Raw genomic sequence first — 18,854 nt, 5'->3', positions numbered from 1 at the left:
CCCAGATAATCATGATGGTGTGATCACTTACCTAGAGCCAGACATCCTGGAATGCTAACTCAAGTGGGCCTTAAGAGCATCACTACAAACAAAGCTAGTGGAGGTGATGAAATTCCAGTTGACCTATTTCAAATCCTAAAAGACGATGCTGTGAAAGTGCTGCACTCAATATGCCAGCAAATTTGGAAAACTCAGCAGTGGCCACAGGACTGGAAAAGGTCCGTTTTCATTCCAATCCCTAAGAGAGGCAATGCCAACGAATGCTCAAACTACCACACAATTGCACTCATCTCACACACTAGCAAAGTAATGCTCAAAATTCTCCAAGTCAGGCTTCAAAAATACGTGAACCATGAACTTCCACATATACAAGTTGGATTTAGAAAAGGCAGAGGAACTAGAGATCAAATTGCCTTTGACTGTGTGGATCACAATAAAATGTGGAAAACTCTTAAAGAGATGGGAATACCAGACCACCTGACCTGCCTCTTGAGAAATCTGTATGCAGGTCAGGAAACAACAATTAGAACTGGACATGGAACAGACTGATTCCAAATAGGAAAAGGAGTATGTCAAGGTTGTACATTATCACCCTGCTTATTTAACTTATATGCAGAGTACATCATGAGAAATGCTGGGCTGGATGAAACATAAGCTGGAATCAAGATTGCCAGGAGAAATATCAATAACCTAAGATATGAAGATGACACCACACTTATGGCAGAAAGAGAAGAAGAACTAAAGAGCCTCTTGATGAAAGTGAAAGAGGAGAGTGAAAAAGTTGGCTTAAAACTCAACATTCAGAAAACAAAGAACCTGGCATCCGGTCCCATCACTTCATAGCAAATAGATGGAGAAAGTGTGGAAACAGTGGCAAACTTTATTTTTGGGGGCTCCAAAATCACTGCAGATGGTGATTGCAGCCATGAAATAAAAAGTCACTTAATCCTTGGAAGGGAAGTTATGACCAACCTAGACAGCGTATTAAAAAGCAGAGACATTACTTTGCCAAAGAAGGTCTGTCTAGTCAAGGCTATGGTTTTTCCAGTAGACATGTATGGTTGTGAGAGCTGGACTATAAAGAAAGTTGAGCACCGAAGAGTTGATGCTTTTGAACTGAGGTGTTGGAGAAGACTCTTGAGAGTCCCTTGGACTGAAAGGTGATTGAACCAGTCCATCCTAAAGGAGATCAGTCCTGGGTGTTCATTGTAAGGACTGATGTTGAAGCTGAAACTCCAGTACTTTGGCCACCTGATGCGAAGAGGTGACTCATTTGAAAAGACCCTGATGCTGGGAAAGATTGAGGGCAGGAGGAGAAGGGAACGACAGAGGATGAGATGGTTGGATGGCATCACCAACTCAATGGACATGAGTTTGAGCAAACTCTGGGAGTTGGTTATGGACAGGGAGGCCTGGTATGCTGCAGTCCATGGGATTGCAAAGAGTCAGACACGACTGAGGAACTGAACTGATCTTGAAATGAACTGAACTGAACTGAACTTATTGCTTGGGCAGAGAACCCAGACTAACTGGAAGAGTGCTTGCCTCTAGCAGACCCTTAGCTAGTGACCAGTCTTGTGAAAGTAGGACAGCCCAGCTCCCTACCCCAGTTTGGGACGTTTCTGAAACATAATACTGTGCAGTTCTGTTGTAGCCACCGGCAGATACCCTTCTGGGACATTGTCTGCAATTGTATTCCTGGTTACCTTCTCCCCTTTCTCTGTCTTATGTTCCCCACTGCCCAATCAACTTCACTTAGTGAATCTCTCCCAGGATTGCTTCCTTAATACATCGCCAGGAAAGTAATTTCCATAAGATCAGCTTCTGGGGAGCCTGGCCTAAAACAAAACTATAAGTCAAATGATTAACTTCTTCCAGCCTATGTCCACTGCAAGTTTCTAAAGAGAATTCAGTTCTCTTTAGAAAAATTCCACACTGTTTGTAAGACTCAGTGTTTGTGCTACTGATATTGTAGGTTGATACCTTCCTAAAACCATGATGGATATTTAACATACAAAGAGTAAGCCTACTGACTTTCCTCTGACAGGAATCAGTGAACATACCATCTCCAAGAAGAAACATCAGCTTGAATGTAACTCTCCTCATTTGTCCATTCTTTGATAGGACAGTTATACTTCCCACTTTGTGGACCCAGAAATCTTATTTCTGAAACTTTAGAAATGATGCATGAATTGTTAGCTTTCATGATCTTTTATATGATAATTTTTTGATATAATGACAGCTGCTAGTCAAAAAGGGTGAAAATAACATTATACAGACGTTATTTCATGTACCTTGGGTGAGTGGGTGAAGTCACTCAGTCGTGCCCTACTCTTTGTGACCCCACGGACTATAGCCTACCAGGCTCCTCTGTCCACGGAATTTTCCAGGCAAGAATACTGGAATGGGTTGCCATTTCCTTCTCCAGGGAATCTTCCCAACCCAGGGATCGAACCTACGTCTCCCACATTGCAGGCAGTCGCTTTACCATCTGAGCCACCAGGGAAACCATTCACGTACCTTAGTTGACACAAATAGTGAGACCTTGAGTCCATCCACGGCAGGCAGGCAGCGGCGGGCAGAGAGGCCGGCCGCATTGCCTGTGCACCGAGCTGGTCCACAGGAACAGTCCACCGTGGCTGAGGAGCTTGTCAGGGTCATTGCCCCTGTGTTGCCTCCATATCCATCTACTGAGACCTGCAACATAAGAACCTCCTGAATCTGTTCTGATCTTGCTGCATCCCTTCAGCTCCCTCTATTGACAAAGCCTGATGTTGTAACCAGCTGGTATGGGGAAAATTGTAGAATTCAACTTTGACATCACAAAGAAGAGTTAAGGAGTGTGCATTTGGAATTGGGGCAAAATAACTTGATAACACACATGCACACATGCAATTTGTACTTTAAATTTGTACATTATACAAATTGAATAAAGTAAATATTCAATTTTGTGTGGTGACTGGCTTTATTTTAGAAGGCATAGAGCTGTTTTCTGGATTTATTTTTCCCAGTACAAAAACCAAGTCACTAAGTTATGTAGAAACAGAAAGCAGTGTGTTATTATTTGCTTAGGATCCAGTAATGGGGTATATTGCTTGGTAATTCAAATGCTCTTTTCTGTCTATTATTTACTATTTATTTTTATTGTTACTGGGTTATATCCTTCAGTTTCTTCTACTGTGATCTTAAATAAATGAAAAGAGGAGATGTGAAATGAATGCATATATTGTATATATAATGTATATATTCAACTCAGGGCTTAATTTTGATTTCAGCATTGCTAAAATTCATTCTTCCAGTCAAATACAAATGGTAATCTGTGGATGACATGCCAGTCATGCTCTTTGTTTGTCTTAAAGGGAGGAATGTTTTGAAATCCTTTTCTCTTTTTATCCTTGATGGATTCATAAAGCTAAATGTGGTATTGTATATCACAAGGTAGCAACTTCTCATTTTACAGATGAAAACTTTGAGAGCTAAATGAGTTGACAAAGGTCACCGAGCTCGCTTGTGACAGATTCCGTGTGTATAAGAATCTAGGCATACAGATACCCAGGCACGGTGAAGGTACCAGTGTGGAATTAGTTATGGTTATGTAAAAATCAACCTAATATTTAGTTTCTTGAAAAAAATATGCATTTAGATCATGATTTTACAATTTGATGATTCAGGTGAGGCTTAGCTGATCTGGTTTTGCCTGGGCCCTGCCAATACTTTGGCCACCTCATGCAAAGAGTTGACTCATTGGAAAAGACCCTGATGCTGGGAGGGATTGGGGGCAGGAGGAGAAGGGGACGACAGAGGATGAGATGGCTGGATGGCATCACTGAATTGATAGACATGAGTTTGAGTAAACTCTGGGAGTTGGTGATGGACAGGGAGGCCTGGTGTGCTGCGATTCATGGGATCGCAAAAAGTCAGACACGACTGAGTGACTGAACTGAACTGAACTGAACTGAACTGAACCTGTGTCTACCTGTCTCCTCCCAACTAGGTAGGTGGATTTGCTGGTTCCAGTGGGGCTCCCTCATCTGTGGGTCTCAGCTTTGGCAATTAGGTTGACATGGGGCCATTATTCTGCCTACCCCAGATGGCTAGCAGTCTGCTATTTTCTGTAAAATATGGGTATTACCCCCACTTCCCAACTCTGGCCACCAGGACATGTTGCTTTTACTGCCTAGTTTTATGGAGAGGAAAAAAAAAAAAAAAAAAACATTCTGAAAGATGGGAATGCTACAGACAGAAGTCACTAGAGTTGGAAGAGGTAACAGATATTAGAGGTGCACTCTGCTTTCCTTTGGCCTGCTCCAGATGACATCTGCAGACAGCACAGAGGAGAACAGAAGTCACTTTTGCAAGTGAGAGTGGCCTCACAAGCAAAAAATATTAATTTAAAATGTTTGCTTCAAGAGCATACCCCAGGAACAAGAACTGGGTCCAGCGGAAAAGTTTTATAGCCGTGGTCACAAAAATGGTATGAGCAGACATAGAAGATAGAGACCAGAGAAATCTTAAAAGGGTGTGTGTGTGGTAGGTGGTCATAATGAGGCATGAAGAGACTTTTAGTGTTTGTGGGAGTAATGGAGAGCAGCTCTTCAAGAGGGACAGTCTGAATTTGTGGGCAGGGAACTGAACAGTGTTAACCATATAACCTCCATTCATAGGAATATATACATACTAATTGGTTCCCTAATCACCATCTATTATGTTTTGCTTTCCTTCAGACCTTTCAATATTCATGTGTAGTTGCAGTGCAGCTGGACATGTATAGTTTTCTTTGTACAACCTTCCTGGCACAGATTTCCTTTCATTTTTACCTGTGGCTTAAGCATGGGTTTCAGTGGCACTCAAATGAGTGACCATTTCTTTCTGACAATTTATGAAGCAGGATGAATGGTTTGTAAGAAGCCTAAAATCTTTCTTTTTATACTAATAGCTGTGTTTCACCTTCTATAGATTTACCTGTGGGATACTTTTTAACATTTTTTCTCATACCAGTGGGAACAGCACATAATTGCCACGAGAATGCAAGCTTATTTGATACTGTTGTTTGAGAGCAAATAAAACCTAAGAATGGGAAAAAGAAAAACTTGGAATTTGATTGAGAAGTGGAACATTTTAAGTGACTCTAGTGCCTTGGGCTGGAGTTTCAAAAAGTTGGCAAGGGAATTGAATGCCCCAGAGCTGAGGCTTATGATGGCAAGAATAAAGCTATTTTTATCCTCTAGGCAACAGCTTTCCTCTGCCAAATTTCTCAAGACCCATACAATGAGAGCATCCATCCCAAAATGATTAATGCAAATTTAGTAATTGTGCATATGGATCATTTCTCTGTCACCCATTTTATCTGCAAAACGTGCCTTTCTCTGCATGCAGGCGTTGCTCATGTTTTGTGCCATTCACCTGTTGCTGGGGGCATGGAACAAATTATCTCTTTGTGTGAGGCTGTGGGAAGAAGAAATTATCACATTTGTGGCTGGCACCCACTACTAAGCCAGGCATGCAATTATCAGAATCAGAACGATTGTATGCACAGAGTCAGATTCATCTTACTTATCAGGAGGATAGCGGATGAGCTCTGATCCACAGCTGGACAATATGCCAAAGGGGGAGGTAGGTGGGGGGGACATAGTCCTCTCTTAAAGAAAATAAATTTTTGGCAGCAAAGACGGATTTCTATAGAAGCCAATGAGACCTTGGGGGTTCTGGCTTTTGTAAACTTTTAAGTGAAGTGAGTACAAGAGCAGGGTTTTGAGTTGAGAACCCTGGGGAAGTTCATCAGAAAAAGAAGTATTGTGTTGCCAGTGTCAAAGTGTGGATCCCCCCCAATGCACTTCACATAAGACCCTCAAACTTAATCAACCAACAGGTCTCAGAGGAGTGAACTGGGAAGCCCCTCAGACTTGTGGTATCTCTTTCAGATTTCCAAGAAGCACTGATGCCTGCCTAATAGGGCCTTTTTGGAAACCACTAGCTCCTATTCAGGGGGAACAGATCAACCCGAGGCTGTGTTCTGTCTGGCTTTAAATCAACAGTGTAAGGTGAAGTAGACAGAGGAAGGTGTGGGCCTCCTCCATAGGAGCCGTGTGTTGCTTAAACATTCCGCTGCTTGCTGACACTACCCTGTATTAACCCGAAATGCTACGTGCTCACGCTATACTCTCCTGCCATGTTATAACAGAATATCTACGCAATTTTTCTTGTAAACCACAGGCTGTCAAGCAGAATTTCAGATGTAAACATGATCTTTTAGGTTCCAGCAAATGGTGGCAGATTAAAAACAAATGAATTTTCTATATGGAGAATTGGAAGAAACCTGTACATACAGCACATGGCTACTTATGCTGCTGCTGCTGCTAAGTCACTTCAGTCGTGTCCGACTCTGTGCTACTCCATAGACGGCAGCCCACCAGGCTCCCCTGTCCCTGGGGATTCTCCAGGCAAGAATACTGGAGTGGGTTGCCATTGCCTTCTCCAATGCACGAAAGTGAAAGGTGAAAGTGAAGTTGTTCAGTCGTGTCCGACTCTTAGCCACCCCATGGACTGCAGCCCACCAGGCTCCTCCATCCATGGGATTTTCCAGGCAAGAGTACTGGAGTGGGGTGCCATTGCCTCCTCCGCAATGGCTACTTATAAGTGCCACCAAAAGATATTAGACATAGAAAATATGGCGACCTAATGCAACCCTTTCTCAAATGCATGACAGCTAAACTGTTTGAAAAACAGTTGATTTGAAACCCCACTTTTAACAACTTATTGACCAGAGACATATAGTTATATTTTTGTTATGCAGACATTATTAACCAGAGTGTTTCAATGTTCACTTACATATAAATCACCAGCCACAGGCATTAGTTTCTACAAAAATCCCCTGGTCAGTAATTTGTTAAGGAAGCTCGACTATATGTCTCCTCTTCTTACTTAAGGGTAAGGGGAGAAAATAATAATAACAATGGAACACAGCATAAAAAGATCGAAGGTTTCAGTTGATAGGATTTTAGTGGAAAATTGCCAGAGGCATTAAAATGGACAAAACCCAAAAATTACTTAGTGTTCTGGGGAGAGCACCTTTCCTAGTTATCTGATTCTATGTGGCTCTGATCCTTTCATCCTCTTTGAGCTATTTAGTAATGCAAATAATTCTTATCCTTAGAGATGAAAGTGAATTTTGTCCAGTAGAATGCAACTGATTATTGTCTCATGGATATTCATCAGATTTACATATATTTGCAAATTTATTTTAGCATTCTTGATTGTCTTTATATGTGAGCTATTTGAATTCTCCTTTGAACTAGTTGTGACATCTTATTGATTCCCTCATTAATTAATGAAGTAAATATAATATGTGGCACATGTTCATTTTTTATTTCTATGCAAGTTATGATGCTAACTTAAAAAATATATATCTTTTGTGGTTTAGTTGTTAAGTTATGTCTGACTCTTGCGACCTCATGGACTGTAGCCTGCCAGGCTCCTCTGTCCATGGGATTTTCCAAGCAAGAATACTAGAGTGGTTTGCCATTTCCTTATCCAGGGGATCTTCCTGACCAGGGATTGAACTCGGGTCTCCTGCACTGCAGGCAGATTCTTTACCAACTGAGCTACCAAGGAATTTTTTAACATTAATTCAGGGGATTCTTTTTTTTTTTTTTTTAATTAATACTCGGAAGATCTTGTGATTTAAAGTGCTGTTCTCCAAAAGAAATATTAGGTACTCCATCCAATGGGAGAATATGAACAAGGGATAAATTTGGAGAGTGACTTGAAAATAACACATGCTCATTAATGAAACCAAACTATCCAGGTGACTTTAATAGAAAAATGACATGTCTTATGTTTTGCATTAGCCTGATCATAATGTTTAATCAAATGAGCATTCAGTAAATGAAATCTTGGGAAAGTGCTCTTTAACTATAATAAATCATAGCACTCAAGACTTCCTAAGTTATAACCCTAAGTTGAAGTGAAATGAAGTGAAAGTTGCTCAGTTGTGTCCAACTCTTTGTGAGCCCATGGACTGTAGCCGGGCAGGCTCCTCCTTCCATTGCATCGTCCAGGCAAGAATACTGACATGGGTTGCCATTTCTTTCTCCAGGGGCTCTTCCTGACCCAGGGCTCGAATCAGGCTCTCCTGCATTGCAGGTGGACCCTAACCCTAAGTTCTCTACTTTTAAACCTTTTTCGGCACACTATACTTCAGCAAAACTAGGCTACTCTCTGGTCCTAGAACACGTGAAATACATTGCTTTGTGAAAACCGTGGAATGCTGTCCTCCATGTTTCTGTAGTAATATTATCCATCCTCTGACACAGTGCTTGTCAAGCTCTCTGTGATGAAGGACCAGTTTTTTAGGAAGTTTTTATTCAGTCATAGTCCAACATTGCAATATAAAAACATAAATTGCTAGAAATACAAAATAGATATGAAAAGTTTATATTAATAAATTCATTGTTTTTATGTATAAAACATACTTTCAAATGGTTGCAGAAGTTTCCAAACTCTTTGAATCTCTGTATTTATATCTTCATGGATCAGTGGCAAACATTTCAATGACTCAAGACAGTGGAACTCTATTGGGTAAAGAGCAGAGCATAATTTTCCTCACAGATGCTATCTGATCCAATTATTTTTCTGTGTATCTCTAAATAAAAGTGATCTAAATTTTATTTGAAAGCAACATTTCAATGTTGTTACTTCTTCTATAATAATTGACTTAATCTTTGTTCTTTTAGAGTTCTTCAATAATGATTATTTCCCCTTGAGGGCAACTCCAGCCCAAACTCCAGAGCTAAACGTTCAGGCAAATATTTGTTGGATTGCAATTTCCTTAAATCTCTTGTTGGAAATAGACTTTCAGACTTGATGTTAAATGCTTATTTTTTTCTCTCCTTCCATCTTATTTTTTCCTCTCCTCCCATCTTATTTTTTCTGCAGCAATTAATTATAACAAAAAGAAAGGGATACCTCAAAGTTGTAGTCTTTGATGTGCCTTCTACAAGCGTGGTTCCAAGTAAATTAAACATCAGAATTTGAATATCTGTTGGGTTAGATAAAAGGCTCACTCTGGTTTCTCCATAACATCTTACAGAAAAACTCAAATGAAACTTTTTGGCCAATATTAGGATTGACAATACTCCCGAATTTATTGAACTCCTGCAATAGTCCTGCTGTGTTTGCCCATTTTACTTAAAACAAGGTAAAAAAGGCTTTTTATTTTCATTCATCAAATACTTATTTTACATCTCTTCCATTATTTAAGTTTGCCAAACTTAAGACCTCATAGCCTTCCTTGACCTGTTCTTAATCTCATTGTATGCGTGTATGGTCAGTCACTTTAGTCGTGTTCAACTCTTTGTGACCCTATGGACTGTAGCCCACCAGGCTCCTCTGTCCATGGGTTCTCCAGGCAAGAATACTGGAGTGGGTTGCCATGCCCTCCTCCAGGAGATAATCCTGACCCAGGGGGTACAGGTGTATTCTTTACCACTGAGCTGCTGAAGAAGCCCTCTTAATCTCATTTCCCATATTCAGTTAATTATCCATCATTATGGGTTTTATTTCTCAGTGATTCTCACATCACATCAGAGCCTTCCCTTTCATCCTCATTGACTGTATGTTAGTTCTGGCCATCATCTTAACTTAGAATTGTGCAATAGCCTTCATCTATGCTTCATTACTATTTAACACATACTAAACTTTGCTTGGTGGCTTAGTGATAAAGAATCATCCTGCAATGCAGGAAACACAGCAAGAGCGATGTTCAATCCCTGGGTCGGGAAGATCCCCTGGAGAAAGAAACGGTAACGTACCCTGGTATTCTTGCCTGGGAAATCCCATGGCCAGAGGAGCATGGAGAGCTACAGTCCATGGGTTTGCAAAAGAGTTGGACACAACTTAACGACTAAACAACAAACAAAGCTTTGCATGACTTTGGAGGCTCTTTTCTCATCAATTTAAAAAAAAAAATTACTTACAAGAGTTCCAAGATAAACTCAACACCAATAACATCAAAGAGACAAAAAGAATTGTTGGGACCTGGCAGGATCATCTAAGCATAAAAGAACTCAATCTCTTATATCAGTTCAGTTCATTGCAGTTGCTCAGTCATGTCCGACTCTTTACGACCCCATGGACTGCAGCATGCCAGGCCTCCCTGTCCATCACCAACACCCGGAGCTTGCTCAAACTCATGTCCATTGAGTCGGTGATGCCATCTAACCATCTCATCCTCTGTCATCCCCTTTTTATCCTGTCTTCAATCTTTCCCAGCATCAGGGTCTTTTCAAATGAGTCAGTTCTTCGCATCAGGTGGTCAAAGTATTGGAGTTTCAGCTTAAGTATTAGTCCTTCCAAAAAATATCAGGACTGATTTCCTTTAGGATTGAGTGGGTTTATCTCCTTACAGTCCAAGGAACTCTTAGGAGTCTTCTTCAACACCACAGTTCAAAAGCACCCATTCTTTGGCACTCAGCTTTCTTTATGGTCCAACTCTCACAACCATACATGACTACTGGAAAGACGATAGCTTTGACTAGTTGAACTTTGTTGGCAAAGTAGTGTCTCTGTTTTTAAGTATGTTGTCTAGGTTGGTCATAGCTTTTCTTCCAAGGAGCAAGTGTCTTTTAATTTTAAAGCTGCAGTCACCATCTACAGTGATTTTTGAGCTCCCCTCCCAAAGTCTATCTCTATTTCCATTGTTTTCCCATCTATCTGCCATGAAGTGATGGGACCAGATGCCATGATCTTAGTTTTCTGAATGTTGACCTTAAGCCAACTTTTTCACTCTCCTCTTTTATTTTCATCAAGAGGCTCTTTAGTTCTTCTTCGCTTTCTGACGTAAGTGTGGTGTCATCTTCATATCTGAGGTTATTGATATTTCTCCCGGCAATCTTGATTCCAGCTTGTGCTTCCTCCAGCCCAGCATTTCTCTTGATGTACACTGCATAAAAGTTAAAAAAGCAGGGTGACAATATACAGCCTTGATGTACTCCTTTCCCTATTTGGAAGCAATCTGTTGTTCCATGTCCAGTTCTAAGTGTTGCTTCATGACCTGCATACAGATTTCTTAGGAGGCAGGTCTGGTGGTCTGATATTACCATCTCTTTAAGAATTTTCCACAGTTTGTTGTGATCCATATAGTCAAAGTCTTTGGTATAGTCAATAAAGCAGAAGTAGATTTTTTTTAGATCTCTCTTGCTTTTTCGATGATCCAATGGATGTTGGCAATTTGATTTCAGGTTCCTCTGCCTTTTTTAACTCCAGCTTGAACATCTGGAATTTCACAGTTCATGTACTGTTGAAGCCTGGCTTGGAGATTTTTGAGAATTACTTTGCTAGCGTGTGAGATGAGTACAATTGTGCAGTAGTTTGAAGATTCTTTGCATTGACTTCTTAGGGATTGAAATGAAAACTGACATTTTCCAGTCCTGAGGCCACTGCTGAGTTTTACAAATTTGCTGGCATATTGAGTGCAGCACTTTCACAGCATCATATTTTAGGATTTGAAATAGCTCTACTGCAGTTCCATCACCTCCACTAGCTTTGTTTGTAGTGATGCTTCCTAAGGCCCACTTGAGCTGACATTCCAGGATGCCTGGATCTAGGGGAGTGATCACCCCATCGTGGTTATCTGGGTCATGAATATCTTTTTTGTATAGTTTTTCTGTGTATTCTTCCCACCTCTTCTTAATATCTGTTGCTTCTATTAGGTCCATACCATTTCGTTCCTTTATGCCCATCTTTGCATGAAATGTTCCCTTGGTACTCTAGTTTTCTTGAAGAGATCTCTAGTCTTTATTTTTTTTTTTTCTCTATTCCTTTGCACTGATCACTGAGGAAGGCTTTCTTATCTCTCCTTGGTATTCTTTGGAACTCCGCATTCAGATGGGTATATCATTGCTTTTCTCCTTTGCCTTTAGCTTCTCTTCTTTTCTCGGGTATTTTTAAGGCCTCCTCAGACAATCATTTGGCCTTTTTGCATTTCTTTTTCTTGGGGATGGTCTTGATCACTGCCTCCTGTACAATGTCATGAACCCCCATCCATAGTTCTTCAGGCACTCTGTCTGTCAGATCTAATCCCTTGAGTCTATTTGTCACTTCCACTATATAATCATAAGGGATTTGATTTATGTCATACCTGAATGGTCTAGCGGATTTCCCTACTTTCTTCAATTTAAGTCTGAATTTGGTAATTAGCATTTCATGATCTGTGCCACAGTCAGCTCCTGGTCTTATTTTTGCTGACTGTCTAGCACTTGTCAATGTTCAGCTGCAAAGAATATAATCAGTCTTATATCGGTATTGACCATCTGGTGACATCCATGTGTAGAGTCTTCTCATATGTTGTTGGAAGAAGGTGTTTGCTATGACCAGTGTGTTCTCTTGGCAAAACTCTGTTAGCTTTGCCCTACTCATTTTGCACTCCACGGCCAAATTTGCCTGTTACTCCAGGTATCTCTTGACTTCCTACTATTGCATTTCAGTCCCTTGTAATGAAAAGGACATCTTTGTTGGGGGGTGTTGGTTCTAGAAGGTTTGTAGGTCTTCACAGAACCATTCAACTTCAGCTTCTTCAGCATTACTTGTTGGGCCATAGACTTGGATTAATGTGATACTGAATGGTTTTCCTTGGAAAGGAACAGAGATCAGTCTGTTTTTTTGAACTTGCACCCAAGTACTGCATTTCGGACTCTTGTTTTGACTATGATGGCTACTCCATTTCTTCTAAGGGATTCTTGCCCACAGTAGCAGATATAATGATTGTCTGAGTTAAATCTGCCCTTCCCAGTCCATTTTATTTCACTGATTCCTAAAATTTTGATGTTCACTCTTGCCATCTTCTGTTTGACCAATTCCAATTTACCTTGATTCATGGATCTAACATTCCACATTCCTATGCAATGTTGTTCTTTACAGCATAGGAGTTTACTTCCATTACCAATCACATCCACAATTGGGCATTGTTTTGCTTTGGCTCTGTCTCTTCATTCTTTCTGGAGCTATTTCTCCACTCTTCTCCAGTAGCATATTGGGTACCTACCAACCTGGGGGGTTCATCTTTCAGCGTCACATCTTTTTGCCTTTTCATACTGTTCACGGTGTTCTCAAGGCCATCTTGTATACCAGCCCTTTGATATGAGATATCTTAGATCTCACAATTATGTTAAGTTATAGTAAAATTGACAAAAATAAGAGTAGAAGTGTTTTATGTTAATACTCTCAGGGAAATTTTACTTTGAGATGTATAATCCCCCATAATAAGTAAATATATTATAAATGTAAGAATATTCACAGCAATAGTCTATTTGTTTCCAGAATATTGAGTTTGAAAAGCAGTCAATTCTCTGTTTCTACATCTTGATGTTAAAAACTCTGAAATCACTGTATAGAAGTTTCAGGATAGAAAATATTTCATGCTTTATAAAAATTAGATGGAAGTAAAGACACTAATCATTTTGATAGTGACACAAAATGTGAGAACTTTTGTACTGCCTGATCATTAAGTTGATTCACAATCCATGTACATTTCCTGCAAATTAAGACTGTCATAGATTTGTAGACCATAGTTACTGAGAGCCTTTAATTCAAATTATGAATGCCACTTTTGAATCCAGCTAGCCTTGTTTGCAGTACATTTTGTGGAAGTTGTTAGACCAGTATTTTTATGTAAATACTCTCAGGAAAAATGAGAAGGTGCCAAAGGTTATTTTACTGACAGCTATCAGTAAGATATGTTAGCCTGAGGATGACATTTTTCTTTCAAGAATAGAGTAAAGCTAATCAGATACCAAAGTCCATTATCTGATGAGAAGTAAACAAGTGACAATATCATAGCTGTCAAAATGAAATATAGTCCTGTGAGAACTTGTCTAGGAAAATGAAGAAAAGTGAATATCAAGGCAAATCTCTGAAATAAAATGAAAAGAACTGGCTTTTTCTTTGGACATACCTTGGGTCAATTTTTTTTTACATGATTAAATTAGGAACAATTGGGAATTAAACAATAGGAGTTATATAAATGAACAAAGTTACCGTGCCATTCTAAAATGGAAACTTCAAATATTACTGAAATATACACACTGGGTAAATAAGTAATGACACTTTATCTTCATTTAAAATATGCTTACTCTGTTGTTCTTGAACTTTTAAAATTAGGTTATATTTACAACACAATATATGTTTCTGTTTTTGCTTGGGGAGAGGCAAGACACTGTAAAAATATTTCAAAATAAAAAGAGCTCATAAAAGACAGGTACTTCTTTCTTTCTCAGGGAACAACAGTCCCAAGTGACTTGAAGAAGATAAAAGCAGATGCCTAGCTTCGCAATGCAGTCACCTTGGTGCTATTGTTACCGCAAGGCCAAAGCGGGCTAAACTCCACCCCACCACCTGCTGGAAGGGGAAAAGATCAGGGCACAAAACAATTTTGTTATAAGAAAATGCCCAGGCAATGACATACCTGATTCTGCTCACATTTCCTTGAAAGAACTTAGTCATATGATCCTGGTTAGTCTCACGAGAGGCTGAGAAATATAGTCTCCACTCAGCCTCCTGTGAGCCTTCTTAGAACTAGGTAAAGAAGCAGGAAGAAGGTAAATACTGGAGAATAATAATTAGTTTTTACTGCATGTGTATGTAATTAAAATTAAGTACAAGAGGACTTCTCTAGTGATCCAGTGGTTAAGACTTTGCTTTCTAATCCGGGGTATACTAGTTCAACCCCTCTTCAGGGAGCTGGGATCACACAAGCCTTGTGGCCAGAAAGCCGAAACATAAAACAAAAGTGGTACTGTAACAAATTCAATAAAGGCTTTGAAAATGGTCCACATTAAAAAGAGAAAACCTTAAAAATATAAATAAATGGAATTTAAATATGAGTTTCAATTGAAAAAAAAATCCTTTCCAAATCCTGCTGCTAATTTTTTCGTATGCTTTTCAGATATTTTTACCCTAAAGGAGTTTGAAACATGTCAACCCCTTTGACATATTGATTTTGAGCTGAAGGCACTTGAGAAAGAGCAGGTTCAGAAGGGGTTCTCTGACCTCTCTCTTTCTACCTACAAGCAGGTCATACAATTTCCCATGAGAAAGATCCCCTCTCTGTACCGGGAAGATAAGTTCTTATCACCAGACTGGGAGGTGATACCAAAAGAGATCTGTACAAACAAACCCACTGAAATAACCCTTGTCTTCCATTACCTTCCATGTTTATTTCCTAGTCACTCTCCCATAATTGCTGTCTCTGCCTCAAACCACTTTGTCTTGTCACATATCCATAATTTATCATTCTTTGCTTTAAAAAGTATATGAGGTTTTGGGCCTGATAACTGCTTTGAGTCTTCATTTTTCTTAAGACTTCTACGTGCATGTACAAATATTAAATAAGATATATGTTTTATCCTATTTATCCTATTAATGTGTCTTATGTTCGTTTTTTTTTTTTTTTAATACTTTTTTTTTTTTAAACTCATTGCAGGGCATGTGGGATCTTAGTTCCCCAGTTAGGGATCAAACCCATGCCCCTTGCATTGGAAGCATAGAGTCTTAACCACTCGAACACCAGGGCAGACCCTGTCTTATGTTAGTTTAATTCATAGACCAAACTACAGAACCTAAGAGAGTAGAAGGAACTTTATCCTGCTCTAAAATATTCATGGAAAAAATACACAGATTATAGTATTTCCCCCCTTTTCCTAAAGTGTATTTTACTGTACGTATGTTTTGTTACATACTGGATCTTAAAAATATTTCTATATCAGCATATGCATATATATGTGTTTTTTGCTTTCTTTAATAGCTGTTTGCCTCCTGCCTGCTAAGTCATCTTATTCATGTACACCTCTTTGGGATCCTATGAACCATAGCCCCCCAGTGTCCTCTGTCCATGGGATTCTCCAGGCAAGAATTCTGAAGTGGGCTGCCAATGCCCTTCTCCAGGGACTGTCCCCAACCCAGGGATCAAACCAGAGTCTCTTGTCTCCTGCATTGGCAGGCAGGTTCATTACCTCTAGCGCCACTTGGGAAGCTGTACAGTGTCCACTTATATGAATGAACCATAACTTATTCAGCTTCTTGCTTTTGGATGTTTTGGTGTCCTCAAGGTATTTCTTTTTCTTTCTCTCTTATGACCAAGGCTGCCATGAAGTTCCTTGTATATACTTCTTTGCATAGATGTATGAATATACATATATTTCTTTTCTTAATATCTTTATTGAATATAATATATTTTTCATAAAATGCACCCATACTAAGTACACAGTTCAATGAGTTTTAATAATGTATACAGTCATGAAAAGATTATGAAAATCTACTATTAGAATGCTTGTATCACCTCTAAAAAGCTTCTATATGCCCCTTTACAGTCAATCACTGCTCCCACCCAGAGCTAAGCGATCACTTATCTGCTTCCTGTTGGTAATAAAATTAAGTAATATGACTGCTTTATTTGGCTTCTTTTGTTCATCATAATTATTACATTAAGTTTTTGTTTTACTTTGAATCATTTTAGACTTGCAGAAAAGTTGCAATATACAGAATTCACATAACTTACCCTAATGTTAATAGCTTGCATGCCATAATCCAATTATTAAAATCATAAAACTAAAAGTAGAATAGTTTTATTTTCACAAGTATTGCACTTAATAGAAAGAAACAAAACTAATTCAACGTTCAAATGTATGCCAGTTAGACTGTATGATCTTACAGAAAATTAGTAAATCATTCTTTAAATACTAGAATAATAAATAGAACACTATTGATTAATTCTGTTTGTTTTCTTTTTCTGCCAGTATCTTGCTTGAATATTTTTACTACTATTTTTAATGCTTTGATCTTTAACCTGCAGCAAGTATCTTTTTAAGACTTCGATTTTTATTGTTAATTTTGCTGTTTTCATTATTATATTTCAGATCCCCAAAATTATATCTGTATACATATAGATGGTTATATGTAAGCTAGATGAAATATGATGATTAGTAAGTTAAATACACATGTTCCTACTTCCAACTTAAAAACATAAGATATTACTAATAAGTTTTCTTCCCCTTTGTCCATGTTTCCTGGTGCTTTCTATTGTCTCTTCACCACAATGCTTTTCATATTTTTTAAATTTATTTATTTTAATTGGAGGCTAATTGCTTTACAATATTGTGGTGGTTTTGCCATACACTGACATGAATCAGCCATGGTGTACATATGTTCCCCATCCTGAACCCTCCATCCCATCTCCCTCCCCATCCCATCCCTCTGGGTCATCCCAGTGCACCAGCCCTGAGCGCCCTTCATGCAACGAACCTGGACTGGCGGTCTGTCTCACACTTGATAATATACATGTTCCAATGCTATTCTTTCAAATCATCCCACCCTTGCCTTCTCCCACAAGGTCCAGAAGACTATTCTATACATCTGTGTCTCTTTTGCTGTCTAGCATATAGGGTCATAGTTACCATCTTTCTAAATTCCATATATATGCATTAGTATACTGTATTGGTGTTTTTCTTTCTAGCTTACTTCACTCTGTATAATAGGCTCCAGTTTCATCCACCTCATTAGAACTGATTCAAATGTATTCTTTTTAATGGCTGAGTAATATTCCCTTGTGTATATGCACCACAGCTTTCTTATCCATTTGTCTGCTGATGGGCATCTAGGTTGCTTCCATGTCCTGGCTATTATAAACAGTGCTGTGATGAACATTGGCGTATATGTGTCTCTTTCAATTCTGGTTTCCTCGGTGTGTATGCCCAGCAGTGGGATTGCTGGGTCATATGGCAGTTCTATTTCCAATTTTTTAAGGAATCTCCATACTGTTCTCCATAGTGGCTGTACTAGTTTGCATTCGCACTAAGAGTGTAAAAGATCAATGCTTTTCATATTTTTAAAAATTATATTTATTTACTCATTCTCCCAGCTTTGTTGTGATAACATTGACATACAGTATTACATAACTTTAAGGATGTATAGCATAAATAATTTGACTTGCAGACATCATAAAATAATTATCACAATAAATTTAGTGAACACCCATCATCTCATATAGATATAAAATAAAAAAATAAAGAAAAAAACATTTTTTATCTTTGGGATGAGAACTCCTAGGGTTTACTCTCCTAAGAATTTCCATATATGGGCTTCCCTGGTGGCTCAGAGGGTAAAGCGTCTGCCTGCAATGCAGAAGACCTAGGTTCGATCCCTGGGTTGGGAAGATCCCCTGGTGAAGGAAATGGCAACCTACTCCAGTGTTCTTGCCTGGAGAATCCCATGGACAGAGAAGCCTGGTAGTCTACAGTCCATGGGGTCACAAAGAGTCAGACACACCTCTTTCCATATGTAACATACTTTATTCCATATATAACATAGAGCAGTGTTAGTTATATTAACCATGTTAATCATGTCTAGTACTTATTAATCTTATAATTGGAAGTTTGTATCTTTCAACTACTTCACTTTCTCTGCTAAAATAAGAAAATAAGTCTTTCTCTCTCTGACTTATTCACTTAGCATAATATCTCCTAGGTACATCCATGATGTTATAAATGGCAAGATGTTATTCATTTTATGGCTGGCTGATATTCATATATATATATTTATAAAATAATATCACATCATCATCTTGTCTGTATTGACTTTTGTGAATAATGCTGCAGTAAGTGGTGCTGGTGGTAAAGAACCCCCCTGCCAATGCAGCATGTGTGAGAGATGCAGGTTCAGTCTCTGGGTCCGGAAGAGCCCCTGTGGGAAGACATGGCAATCCACTCCAGTATTCTTTTTTTTTTTTTTTTCTAATTTATTTATTTATTTATTTATTTTTGTCATACATTGATATGAACCAGCCATAGATTTACACGTATTCCCCA

At 38.9% G+C, this 18,854-nt stretch overlaps 1 non-coding gene across 1 annotated transcript; it reads left to right on the top strand.

Moving 5' to 3' along the window:
- Window positions 1-18,130: 18,130 nt before the first annotated feature.
- Window positions 18,131-18,202, top strand: TRNAC-GCA. The gene has a single exon. It is a non-coding gene; the product is annotated as a tRNA-Cys (tRNA).
- The last annotated feature ends 652 nt before the right edge of the window (window positions 18,203-18,854 follow it).

The sequence above is a fragment of the Cervus elaphus genome, chromosome 31 (genome assembly GCF_910594005.1).
Source record: "Cervus elaphus chromosome 31, mCerEla1.1, whole genome shotgun sequence".
Classification (NCBI taxonomy): domain Eukaryota; kingdom Metazoa; phylum Chordata; class Mammalia; order Artiodactyla; family Cervidae; genus Cervus; species Cervus elaphus.
Note: the sequence above shows the minus strand (reverse complement) of the source record. Positions and strands in the feature narration are given on the sequence as shown.